Here is a 14,659-nt window from a genome sequence, read left to right as displayed (position 1 = left end):
AAGTAATTCATGCAAATGAAAATCAAAAGAAAGCCAAGGTGGCAACAGTTATATCAGACAAAATAGACTTTAAAATAAAGACTGTTACAAGAAACAAAGAAGGACACTGTATAATGATCAAGGGATGAACCCAAGAAGGACGTATAACAATTTTAAATACATATGCACCCAACATAGGAGCACCTAAATATATAAAGCAAATATTAACAGACATAAAGGAAGAAATTGACAATAACACAATAATAGTAGGAGACTTTAATACCCCATTTACATCAATGAACAGATCATCCAAATGGAAAATCAATAAAGAAACACTAGCTTTAAATAACACATTAGACCAGTCAAATTTAATTGATATATATAGGACATTCCATTGAAAATCAGCAGAATACAAATTCTTTTCAAGTTGCACATGGAACATTCTCCAGGATAGATCACATGCTAGGCCACAAAACAAGCCCATACATGACAAACCCACAGCTAACATCATACTCAACTATGAAAACCTGAAAGCATTTCCTCTAAGATCAGGAACAAGACAAGGATGCCCCCTCTCACCACTTTTATTCAACATAGTATGGGAATTCCTACCCACAACAATCAGACAAGAAAAAGAAATAAATTGAATCCAAATTGGAAAGGAAGAAGTAAAATCATCACTGTTTGCAGATGACATCATACTATATATAGAAAATTCTAAAAACACCACCAGAAAATTACCAGAGCTCATCAATACATTCAGTAAAGTTGCAGGATACAAAATTAATATACAGAAATCTGTTGTGTTTCTATACACTAACAATGAACATTCAGGAAGAGAAATTAAGGAAACAATCCCATATACCGTCACATCACAAAGAATAAAATACCTAGGAATAAACCTACCTAAAGAGGTAAAAGAACTGTACTCGGAAAACTACAAGATACTGATGAAGTAAACTGAAGAAGATACAAGCAGATGGAAATATATACCATGTTCTTGGATTAGAAGAATCAATATTTTTAAAATGATCACACTACCCAAGGCAATCAACAGATTCAATGCAATCCATATCAAAACACCAATGGCATTTTTCACAGAACTAGAACAAGTATTTTAAAATTTGTATGGAAGTACAAAAGACCCTGAATAACCAAAATAATCTGAAGAAAGAAGAACAGAGCTGGAGGAACAAAGCTACAGTAATCAAAACAGTATGGTACTGGCACAAAAACAGACATATAGATCAATGAAACAGAATACAGAGCAGAGAAATAAACCCAAATAGTTATGGTCAACTAATCTACATCAAAGGAGGCAAAAATACACAATGGAGAAAAGACAGTCTCTTCACTAAATGGTGCTGGGAAAATAGGACAGCTACATGTAAAAGAATGAAATTAGAACATTCTCTAACACCATACACAAAAATAAACCCAAAATGGATTAAAGACCTACATGTAAGACTGGAAACCATAAAACTCCTAGAAAAAACAAAGGCAGAACACTCTTTGACATAAATTATAGCAATTTTTTTTTTTTTTAAGAAGAGTTTTATTTGAGTCAGACTGAGGACAAGCCTCAAAGCCCACATCCCAGATGACTGAGAAACTGCTTTGGAGAAGCAGGGTTTTCAGTACAGTTTTATATCTTGTCAGGACAAAGAACATTAAACAAGTGATGGATCCATTGCTACAATGTTCAAACAAACAAACAAAAGGGCTTCCCTGGTGGCGCAGCTGTTGAGAGTCCACCTGCCGATGATGCAGGGGATGTGGGTTCATGCCCTGGTCCGGGAAGATCCCACATGCCACGGAGAGGCTAGGCCCATGAGCCACGGCTGCTGAGCCTGCATGTCTGGAGCCTGTGCTCTGCAATGGGAGAGACCACAACAGTGAGGGGCCCACATACCGCAAAAAAAAAAAAAAAAAAGAGCAGACCAGCACGTACACAGCAAGCAGGATGGCTTTGGCACCTGGGAAGGCAGCCTTATCATTAAAAGAGGAACAGCATTGGTGTCCCAAGAAGAGGGGCATTTAATCTTCATTTTTAACATGGACATTCTTTACTTCTGGTCCATGAGCCCTTTTCTTTAATAATTAAAGCAGATGTTCAATGTATATTTGATAGACCACAAACAGGACATTTTAGTTAGCATCAAATTCAAATGAACTCATGTATAAGACACAAAGACTTTCCTATATTTCAATATGTGAACATTTCTTATATCAGAACCCATGGTTGGCAATTTTTACTTTCATTTCTTCTTTAGCCCGAAAGTTACATTTGAGTGTTTTTTTTAACATCTTTATTGAAGTATAATTGCTTTACATTGTTGTGTTAGTTTCTGCTGTATAACAAAATGAATCAGCTATATGTAAACGTATATCCCCATATCACCTCCCTCTTGCATCTCCCTCCCACACTCCCTATCCCATCCTTCTAGGTGGTCACAAAACACTGAGCAGATCTCCCTGTGCTATGTGGTTGCTTCCCACTAGCTATCTTTTTCACATTTGGTAGTGTATATATATCCATGCCACTCTCTCACTTCATCTCAGCTTACCCTTCCCCCTCCCCGTGTCCTCAAGTCCATTCTCTACATCTGCATCTTTATTCCTGTCCTGCACCTAGGTTCTTCAGAACCATTTTTTAAATTATTTTTTAGATTCCATATATATGTGTTAGCATACGGTATTTGTTTTTCTCTTTCTGACTTACTTCATTCTGTATGACAGACTCTAAGTCCATCCACCTCACTACAAATAACTCAATTTCATTTCCTTTTATGACTGAGTAATATTCCATTGTATTTATGTGCCACATCTTCTTTTTCTATTCATCTGTCGATGGACACTTATGTTGCTTTCATGTCCTGGCTATTGTAAACAGAGCTGCAATGAACATTGTGGTACATGACTCTTTTTGAATTATGGTTTCCTCAGTGTATATGCCCAGTAGTGGGATTGCTGGGTCACATGGTAGTTTTATTTTTAGTTATTTAAGGAACCTCCATACTGTTCTCCATAGTGGCTGTATCAATTTACATTCCCACCAACAGTGTATGAGGGCTCTCTTTTCTCCACACCCTCTCCAGCATTTATTGTTTGTAGATTTTTTGATGATGGCCATTCTGACCGATGTGAGGTGATACCTCATTGTAGTTTTGATTTGTATTTCTCTAATGATTAGTGATGTTGAGCATCCTTTCATGTGATGGTTGGCAATCTGTATATCTTCTTTGGAGAAATGTCTATTTAGGTCTTCTGCTCATTTTTGGATTGGGTTGTTTGTTTTTCTGATATTGAGCTGCATGAGCTGCTTGTATATTTTGGAGATTAATCCTTCATCAGTTGCTTCATTTGCAAATATTTTCTCCCATTCTGAGGGTTGACTTTTCATCTTATTTATGGTTTCCTTTGCTGTGTGAAAGCTTTCAAGTTTCATTAGGTAGCATTTTATTTTTTTGTTTTTATTTCCATTTCTCTAGGAGGTGGGTCAAAAAGGATCTTGCTATGATTTATGCCATAGAGTGTTCTGCCTATGTTTTCCTCTAAGAGTTTGATAGTGTCTGGACTTACATTTAGGTCTTTAATCCATTTTGAGTTTATTTTCGTGTATGGTGTTAGGGAGTGTTCTAATTTCATTCTTTTACATGTAGCTGTCCAGTTTTTCCAGCACCACTTATTGAAGAGGCTATCTTTTCTCCATTGTATATCCTTGCCTCCTTTATTAAAGATAAGGTGACCATATGTGTGTGGGTTTATTTCTGGGCTTTCTATCCTGTTCCATTGATCTATATTTCTGTTTTTGTGCCAGTACCATACTGTCTTGATTACTGTAGCTTTGTAGTATAGTCTGAAGTCAGGGAGCCTGATTCTTCCAGCTCTGTTTTTTGTTCTCAAGATTGCTTTGGCTATTCGGGGTCCTTTGTGTTTCCATACGAATAGTAAAATTTTTTCTTCTAGTTCTGTGAAAAATGCCAGTGTTAGTTTGATAGGTATTGCATTGAATTTGTAGATTGCTTTGGGTAGTAGAGTCATTTTCACAATGTTGATTCTTCCAATCCAAGAACATGGTATATCTCTCTATCTGTTTGAATCATCTTTAATTTCTTTCATCAATGTCTTATAGTTTTTTGCATACAGATCTTTTGTCTCCTTAGGTAGGTTTATTCCTAGGTATTTTATTCTTTTTGTTGCAATAGTAAATGGGAGTGTTTCCTTAATTTCTCTTTCAGATTTTTCATCATTAGTGTATAGAAATGTGAGATTTCTGTGCATTAATTTTGTATCCTGCTACTTTACCAAATTCATTGATTAGCTGTAGTAATTTTCTGGTAGCACTTTAGGATTCTCTATGTATAGTATCGTGTCATCTGCAAACAGTGACAGTTTTACTTCTGCTCTTCTGATTTGGATTCCTTTTGTTTCTTTTTCTTCTCTGATTGCTGTGGCTAAAACTTCCAAATCTATGTTGAATAATAGTGGTGTGAGTGGGCAACTTTGTCTTGTTCCTGATCTTAGTGGAAATGGTTTCAGTTTTCGACCACTGAGAACCATGTTGGCTGTGGGTTTGTCATATATGGCCTTTATTATGTTGAGGTAAGTTCCCTGTATGCCTAGTTTCTGGAGGGTTTTTTTTTCATAAATGCATGTTGAATTTTGTCAAAAGCTTTTTCTGTATCTATTGAGATTATCATATGGTTTTTATCCTTCAATTTGTTAATATGGTGTATCACATTGATTGATTTGCATATATTGAAGAATCCTTGTATTCCTGGGATAAACCCCACTTGATCATGGTGTATGATCCTTTTCATGTGCTGTTGGATTCTGTTTGCTAGTATTTTATTGAGGATTTTTTGCATCAGTGTTCATCAGTGATATTGACCTGTAGTTTTCTTTCTTTGTGACATCTTTGTCTGGTTTTGGTATCAGGGTGATGGTGGCCTCGTAGAATGACTTTGGGGGTGTCCCTCCCCCTGCTATATTTTGGAAGAGTTTGAGAAGGATTGGTGTTAGCTCTTTTCTAAATGTTTGGTAGAATTCGGCTGTGAAGCCATCTGGTCCTGGGCTTTTGTTTGTTGGAAGATTTTTAATTATAGTTTCAATTTCAGTGCTTGTGATTGGTCTGTGTATATTTTCTATTTCTTCCTTGTTCAGTCTTGGAAGTTTGTGCTAGTCTAAGAACTTGTCTATTTCTTCCAGGTTGCCCATTTTATTGGCATAGAGTTTCTTGTAGTAATCTCTCATGATCCTTTGTATTTCTGCAGTGTCAGTTGTTACTTCTCCTTTTTCATTTCTAATTCTGTTCATTTGAGTCTTCTCTCTTTTTTTCTTGATGAGTCTGCCTAATGGTTTATCAATTCTGTATATCTTCTCAAAGAACAAGCTTTTAGTTTTATTGATCTTTGCTATCATTTCCTTCATTTCTTTTTCATTTATTTCTGATCTCATCTTTATGATTTCTTTCCTTCTGCTCAGTTTGGGGTTTTTTGTTATTGTTGTTGTTCTTCTTTCTCTATTTGCTTTAGGTTAGGTTATTTAGTTGAGATTTTTCTTGTTTCTTGAGGTAGGATTGTATTGCTATAAACTTCCCTCTTAGAACTCCTTTTGCTGCATCCCATAGGTTTTGGGCTGTCATATTTTCATTGTCATTTGTTTATAGGTATTTTTTAATTTCCTCTTTGATTTCTTTCTCTTTTTTAATTTTTAAATTTTATTTATTTTTTTATACAGCAGGTTCTTATTAGTTTTTCATCTTTTGCATATTAGTATATATGTCAATCCCATTTGTTTCTATTTCTTACAGATTTTTTCCTGTAATTGATATCTAGTCTCATATCATTGTGGTCGGAAAAGATACTTGATATGACTTCAATTTTCTTAAATTTACCAAGGCTTGATTTGTGACCCAAGATATGATCTATCCTGGAGAATGTTCCATGAGCACTTGAGAAGAAAGTGTATTCTGTTGTTTTTGGATGGAATGTCCTGTAAATATCAATTAAGTCCATCTTGTTTAATGTATCATTTAAAGCTTGTGTTTCCTTATTTATTTTCATTTTGGATGATCTGTCTATTGGTAAAAGTTGGGTGTTAAAGTCCCCTACTATTACTGTGTTACTGTCAATTTCCCCTTTATGGTTGTTAATACTTGCCTTATGTATTGAGGTGCTCCTATGTTGGGTGAATAAATATTGTCAATTGTTATATGTTCTTCTTAAATTGATCACTTCATCATTATGTAGTGTCCTTCTTTGTCTCTTGTAATAGTCTTTAATTTAAAGTCTATTTTGTCTGATATGAGAATTGCTACTCCAGCTTTCTTTTCATTTCCATTTGCATATATCTTTTCCCATCCCCTCATTTTCAGTCTGTATGTATCCCTAGGTCTGAGGTGGGTGTCATGTAGACAGCATATATATGGGTTTTGTTTTTCTATCCATTCAGCCAGTCTATGTCTTTGGTTGGAACATTTAATGCTTTTACATTTAAGGTGATTTTTGATATGTATGTTCTATTACCATTTTCGTAATTGTTCTGGGTTTGTTATTGTAGGTGTTTTCCTTCTCTTGTGTTTCCTGCCTATAGAAGTTCCTTTAGCATTTGTTGTAAAGCTCATTTGGTGGTGCTGAATTTTCTTAGTTTTTGCTTGTCTGTAAAGGTTTTAATTTCTCTGTGAAATCTGAATGAGATCCTTGCTGCGTAGAACAATCTTGGTTGTAGGTTTTTCCCTTTTATAATTTTAAATGTGTCCTGCCACTCCCTTCTCGCTTGCAGAGTTTCTGCTGAAGGAACAGCTGTTAACCTTATGGGCATTCCCATGCATGTTATCTGTTGTTTTCCCCTTGATGCTTTTAATATTTCTTCTTTGTATTTAATTTTTGATAGTTTGATTAATATGTGTCTTGGTATGTTTCACCTTGTATTTATCCTGTATGTGACTCTCTGTGCTTCCTGGACTTATTTCCTTTCCCATATTAGGGAAGTTTTCAACTATAATCTCTTCCAATATTTTCTCAGTCCTTTTCTTTTTCTCTTCTTCTCCTGGGACCCCTATAATTTGAATGCTGGTACATTTAATGTTGTCCCAGAAGTCTCTGAGACTGCCCTCAATTCTTTTCATCCTTTTTTCTTTATTTTGCTCTGCAGTAGTTATTTCCATTATTTTATCTTCCTGGTCACTTATGCATTCTTCTGCCTCAGTTAGTCTGTTATTGATTCCTTCTGGAGAATTTTTCATTTCATTTATTGTGTTGTTCATCATTGTTTCTTTGCTCTTTAGTTCTTCTAGGTCCTTGTTAAACATTTCTTCTATTTTCTCCAATCTATTTCCAAGATTTTGGATCATTTTTACTATCATCATTCTGAATAATTTTTCAGGTAGACTGTCTATTTCCTCTTCATTTGTTTGGTCTGGTGGGTTTCTACCTTGTTCCTTCATCTGCTGAATATTTCTCTGTCTTTCCATTTTGTTTAACTTACTGTATTTGGGGTCTCGTTTGCACAGGGTGCAGGTTCATACTTCCCGTTGTTTTTGGTGTCTGCCCCAAGTGGGTGAGGTTGGTTCAGTGGCTTGTGTAGGCTTCCTGGTGGAGGGGACTGGTGTCTGTGTTTTGGTGGGTGAGGCTAGATCTTGTGTTTCTGGTGGGCAGGACGGAGTCCAGTGGTGTGTTTTGGAGTGTCTTTGAACTTATTATGATTTTAGGCAGCCTCTCTGCTAATGGGTGGGGTTGTGTTCCTGTCTTGCTAGTTGTTTGGCATGGGGTGTTCAGCACTGAAACCTGCTGGTTGTTGAGTGGAGCTGGGTCTTAGTGTTGAGATGGAGATCTCTGGGAGAGCTTTTGCCGTTTGATATTACGTGGAGCCGGGAGGTCTCCGGTGGTCCAATGTCTTGAACTCAGCTCTCCCACCTCCAAGGCACAGGCCTGACACCCGGCCAGAGCACCAAGACCCTGTCAGCCACAAGGCTCAGAAGAAAAGGGAGAAGAAAAAAGACAGAAAGGAAAAATAAATAAAATAAAGTTATTAAAATAAAAAGTTTAAAGAAATATTATTAAAATTAAAAAATAGTAATAAATAAAAAGAGAGCAACCAATCCAACAATCCACCAGTGATAACAAGCACTAAAAACTAAACTAAGGTAAACATATAAATCAGAAACTAGTCAGTCACAGACAGCAAACACCTAGTCTACAGTTGCTCCCAAAGTCCACTGCCTCAACTTTGGGATGATTCATTGTCTATTCAGGTATTCCAGAGATGCAGCATACATCAAGTTGATTGTGGAGATTTAATCCACTGCTCCTGAGGCTGCTGGGAGAGATTTCCCTTTCTCTTCTTTGTTCTCACAGCTCCTGTGGTTCAACTTTGGATTTGGCCCAGCCTCTGTTAGTAGGCCTCCTGAAGGCGTCTTTTCTTCTCTCAAGGAGGACGAGGTTAAAGTAGCAGCTAATTAGGGGGCTCTGGCTCACTCAGGCTGGGGGGAGAAGGGGTACAGAATGTGGGGTGAGCCTGCAGTGGCAGAGGCTGGTGTGATGTTGCAACAGCCTGAGGTGCACTGCGTGTTCTCCCGGGGAAGTTGTCCCTGGATCACAGGACCCTGGCAGTGGCAGTCTTCACAGGCTCCTGGGAGGGAAGGTGTGGAGAGTGACCTGTGCTTGCACACAGGCTTCTTGGTGGTGGCGGCAGCAGCCTTAGCGTTTCATACCTGTCTCTGCTGTCCGCGCTGATAGCTGCGGCTCGCGCCCGTCTCTGGAGCTGGTTTAGGCAGTGTACTGAATCCCCTCTCCTTGCGCACCCCAAAACAATGGTCTCTTGCCTCTTAGGCAGGTCCAGGCTTTTTCCAGGACTCCCTCCCGGCTAGCTGTGGTGCACTAGCCCCCTTCAGGCTGTGTTCACGCAACCAGCCCCATTCCTCTCCCTGGGGTCTGACCTCCGAAGCCCGAGCCTCAGCTCCCAGCCTCCATCTGCCCCAGTGGGGGAGCAGACAAGCTTCTCGGGCTGGTGAGTGCTGGTTGGCACCTATCCTCTGTGAGGGAATCTCTCTGCTTTGACCTCTGCACCACTGTTGCTGTGCTGTCCTCTGTGACTCCGAAGCTTCCCCCTCCCACCTCCCCCTGTCCCTGCCAGTAAAGGGGCTTCCTAGTGTGTTAAAACTTTTCCTCCTTCACAGCTCCCTCCCAGAGGTGCAGGTCCCATCCCTATTCTTTTGTCTGTTTATTCTTTTCTCTTTTGCCCTACCCAGGTATGTGGGAAGTTTCTTGTCTTTTGGGAAGTCTGAGGTCTTCTGCCAGCCATTCAGTAGGTGTCCTGTAGGAGTTGTTCCACATGTAGATGCATTTTTGATGTATTTGTGGGGAGGATCTCCACGTCTTACTCCTCCGCCATCTTGAAGATCTATTTCTATAGCAATAGTCTTTGGATTTGTCTCCTAGAGTAATGGAAATAAAAGCAAAAATAAACAAATGGTACCTAATTAAACATAAAAACTTTTACACAGCAAAGGAAACTATTGACAAAACAAAAACACAACCTACTAAATGGGAGAAAATATTTCCAAATGATGTGACTGATAAAGTGTTAATATCTAAAATATATGAACAGCTCATACAAATCAACATCAGAAAAACAAACAACCCAACCAAAAAGTGAGCAGAAGACCTGAACAGAGATTTTTTCCAAAGAAGACATGCAGATGGACAACAGGCACTTGAAAAGATGCTCAACATCACTAATCATCAATGAAATGTAAATCAAAACCACAATGATATATCATCTCACATCTATTAGAATGACTATCACCAAAAAGAACACAAACACAAATAAATGTTCACAAGGATATAGAAAAAAGGGAACCCTTGTACACTGTTGGTGTAGCCACTGTGGAAACCAGGTTTCTCAAAAAATTAAAATAGAACTACCATATGATGTAGCAATTCCACTCCTGGGTATATGTCCAAAAAACACGAAAACACTAATTTGAAAAGATACATTCACCCTAATGTTCATAGCAGCATTGCTTACAATTGCCAAGATATAGAAACCACCTAAGTGTCCATCAACAGATGAATGGATAAAGAATATGTGGTGCATATATACCCACACACATAATGATATACTACTCAGCCATTAAAAAGAGTGAAAATTTGCCATCTGCAACAACATGTATGGACTTGGAGGGTATTGCACCAAGTGAAATAAGTCAGACAGAGACAGACAAATACTGTATGATATCACTTATATGGGCAACATAAAAAATAAAAGAAACTAGTGAATATAACAACAACAACAAAAAAAACACCGGACTCACAGATGTAGAAAGCAAACTATTGCTTATCAGTGGGGAGAGAGAAAGGGGGAGGGGTAACATAGGGGTAGGGAATTAAGAGGTAGAAACTATTATGTATAAAATAAGCTACAAGGGTCTATTTTACAACACATATATATATATATCCTGGAATATAGCCAGGATTTTACAATAACTACAAATTGAGTATAAACTTTAAAAATTGTGAATCACTACATTGTGCACCTATAACTTATACAACATTGTACATCAATTATACTTCAATTTAAAAGAAATAATATGGAACAATCTTCTAACTGGCCTGACACCCCACAATGCAGCGTGCCAGTTCTGATAGAAACTTTAATTCCAAGTAGCCCTGGAATTGCTTAGAGCACTACCTTTCTCTACTTTCAGCATTTTTTAAACAAACTTAGTCCGATCAGGATGGCAGTTTAACTTGGTTGCTTCCTGGTAATGGCTCACACAACTAGGAACATTTAAACCCCTTTGTCTGCTGACAAGATGGGCTTGGTTCTCCTGTAATGGGTACAGCCAAGTTCCTCCTCCTCGTCAATACTCAATATCCTTGAATACAACTTGGCAGCTGCCTGATGTTCAGATTCATTCTTTCCTGAGAATTTGTTTTCTCAATTATCACTCTTATTGTGTCAGATGGTGTCTGCCTTCTCCCCCAAGTGAGCCAGTCAGCTGGAACCCAGCATGGATGAGGTTCCCATGGCATGTGCTGTGCCCTTCCCAGACTGCAGAAGTTCCTGCTGGGGGTAATTTCGGTGGTTATTCCAGCCTGGGCCTTTCTAAGCAGCCAGGCTTAGAACTATTCTAAACAGCATTTACCCAAGAAAACTGCTCATCAAGGAAATAAATCCAAATGATATCTTCAAACTCAGGTGCCACTACCCCATGCATTCCAACAAGACAGCCCATCTGCGATGGTTTCTGCACTGCATTCCCTTTATAAGCAAAGCTGTTCCAGAGTGCATGTCACAGAGTTTATTCAGGAAACCAGATGCCTGGATCTGTATCTTGTGCTTCAGGGGTCACTTACTTTCTCCCACCAGCAAGGCTAGGAGGACTTCATCCGAAAAATGACATTGCTGTACTCAACCGTCCTTTGTGGAAGAGTCTCTAGCTCTTGTAGAAACAATTCTGCCACATCTCTCATCATGTGCATTTTAGATGAGAAAGGTTAAAGCAGCTAACCAGATTTTGTTAAAATGTGTGGTCAAACATGCTCAAAATCCTGATACTGGACAGCAGAAATGATTTAATTGCTTAATATTATAAGTGAACATGTGTGATTAATTTTATTATTATTAAGGAGATGATTCAGGGAGCAGTTTCTAGGCTGCATTGCTAAAGGGTGTGTCTGTCAAGAAGTTTTGCAATTTAGCCAAATTAGATAACACAACACATTGTTTCTTCTCTAGTTAGAAAAGCAAGGACAATATACTAAGCTATAGGTCTGAAGGATAATTAAACATTGAGAAAAATGAGGAGGAAATGTGGATCCATCAGAAGCCATTTTCCAACTTCCCACAGTTGCAAAAAGAGAATCTTTCTCTTAGAAAGTGGTGAAAAAAAATTGTATTGGGTGTGATAGAGGCTGTAAAGACTAAAACTTGTTCACATTCTGAGGGATTTTTTTTCTTGTTTTAATTAGTCTTTTACAATTAAAGAAAACATTTCTAGTCCAACACATCATAAATCCACTAGACCAGGATTTGACAAACTTTTTCTCCAAAGAATCAGATAGTAAGTAGTTTGGACTTTTGGGCTGGACCCAAAAGTCTAAACTCTGCTCAACTCTCCCACTGCAACAGGTAAGAACCAGAGACACTATGCTTAACAAAGGCACAGGGCTGCGTTCCAACAAAACTTTATTTATAAAAGCAAAGAGCTGGATTTATCCGACACGTGGTAGTTAGCTGACCCCTGCCCCAGACTCTAAGTTTGTTGATGGCAAGGACCTGTATTCCCAAGGCCTGGTACTCAATAAATATTTGTGAATGATATTTTTAAAAATTGGAACTTTGGACCTCATTCTACCATTGTGTGACCTTGACCAAGTCATTTCATCTTCTAGAGCCTCAGTTTTTGGAAATATAAAATGGAAAAAGTAATGTTGATTCTACCTGTTTATAACAACAAAAATCACCAACATTCTCTATAAAAGTACCATATGAAGTTGTGCTTTACATGTGTGTCCTCATTTAATCCTCCCAACAACTCTACATTATCTCCATTTTGTCAGATAAAGAAACAAAGAACACAGAGAGTTTAAATTGTTTAAGGTCACATAGTAAATGATAGAACTGAGACTCAAACTCTGGAGACTGCTCAGTTAATCACTTCCCACTGCTTTATTTTCCCTAAGCTTAGAAACGAAAATGAGCTATTACAAAGAGTTGTTTGTTTTTCTGTATTTTGTAAATCGTGGAACTGTCTTGATCTGTAGGACCAACAACTTTTTATACTTAGCTGTGTAATCCTCTTGAGCTCATATGGTTGCCCAGCCACCGTCACCGGGGAAGAGAAGGGAATAGGGGATAAATCATGTAAGGTCTTTTGGTGGCAAGCAAATGCTGCTGAACTAATGCAAAAGGTCAGAGATGGGGGCAAGATTTATTAGAAAAATACTACGTAGCTCATGGACTGAGGAAGAGCTGAACAAGGCCTTGTGTGGAAGACTGTACAACAGGAACTTGGGGACATTGACCACGAAACAATAGGTTGAAAACACCTCCTGCCTCTAAGAATCTCAGCTCATGTTTCAAATTCCTGGGAAAGAGAATCTCTCCTGTCCTTCTACATCAGGCATTTCTACCCTTACGTTAATCGACTCTGGCCAAGGAACAAAACTGGTGGCAATGTTACAACCATAGATGGAACCAGAAAACCCTCCATCAGTAATTCTACCATAAGTGGAAAGCCAAACTTCCACACCATGTTCTGTTTCCACCTGACTCTACCTGCTTCACATTGCTCTGTTGTGACATTTTGGCTTGAAAATAAGAGAATTAGACGTTTAATGTTTCCTCTAATCCTCTGTTAAAGGCCCCCAAACCCACAAAGGTTTTGTTAAAGTTCCAAATGCTTCCACTCTCCCATATTTGACCTTCTACTGCTTCCACCTATATCCTCCATACACTGCTTCTTGCCACCATCATTAATCTTTTGATCAGATGATCTGTTGATGCCAGTAATCTTTGATCAGCCCTGTTCACCTCTCCCATTATCACATATAAACATGTTGATAGCAAAACAATCATGCTTGCTTGTTTCTAGGTTACCCACAGCAATGAAATTAATTCCCAAGACTCCAGTTTTGTATAAATCTCTATGTTTTACAATTTCTATGGTTAAAAATGTAGCCTTAGTGTCATGACTATATTTTAGCACAAAATGGGATCATTCTTCTTATTTGTTTTTGTTTTACAAATGAATTCTTTTTTTTTATCCTGTGTCAATATCTTTTTTTTTAAAATCTTTATTGGAGTATAATTGCTTTACAATGTTGTGTTAGTTTCTGCTGTATAACAAAGTGACTCAGCTATATGCATACATATATCCCTATATCTCCTCCCTCTTGCATCTCCCTCCCACCCTCCTTACCCCACCCCTCTAGGTGGTCACAAAGCACTGAGCTGATCTCCCCTGCGATGCAGCTGCTTCCCACTAGCTATCTATTTTACATTACAAATGAATTCTTAACTTAATTATTTCGACAATAATTGTTAGCACTCGAGCACTAATTTCCGATCCGCACAATAACAGAATGCCTGTTGGACAGATGACTGCCCTTCTTGGGTCAAGCGTGGTTTTGTTTCCATCACACTGGGAGTCTGAGTCTTTGGGAAAGTATTTAGATACATGTGAACTATGGAAGGTTGGAAAATCTGTTCTAACTGCCGCTTCTCCCTTTTCCTGAATTTGTAGTTGCATTTCTGCCCCTCTGTACTTCACTCCTCAGCCCAGAACAACCTGTTCCTTTCTACAAGCCAACAGCTTCCGCATTCCACCAGGAAACAGGGCCTGGAATCCAGGGAGAGCATAGAGCCTTGTGCCACAGAATATCTGGAAGGATTTAAAGAGTCTGGGGACATTTCAATCCTTGGTGTTCTGTACAGTTCAGCTGTTGGTATTTTTTCCTTCAGACCTTTAAATTATTATGCCAAAAATGAAGATATTTCTAACTAATAATAATCACTTCAGTGTATGATCTTAAACTAGGCACTTTGCTGAGGACTTGACAAGCATTATCTCATTTGATTCTTACTAAAACCCTAGGTTCACATTATAGATGAGGAAACCAAGGTTTACAGAGGTTAGTAACTTGCTACATCACACAGCTAATAAGAGGGA

This window comes from Delphinapterus leucas, chromosome 4 (genome assembly GCF_059928025.1).
Source record: "Delphinapterus leucas isolate spDelLeu-1000000601 "Yukka" chromosome 4, BTC_Dleu_Yukka2, whole genome shotgun sequence".
NCBI lineage: Eukaryota > Metazoa > Chordata > Mammalia > Artiodactyla > Monodontidae > Delphinapterus > Delphinapterus leucas.
This window is presented reverse-complemented; position numbering follows the sequence as displayed.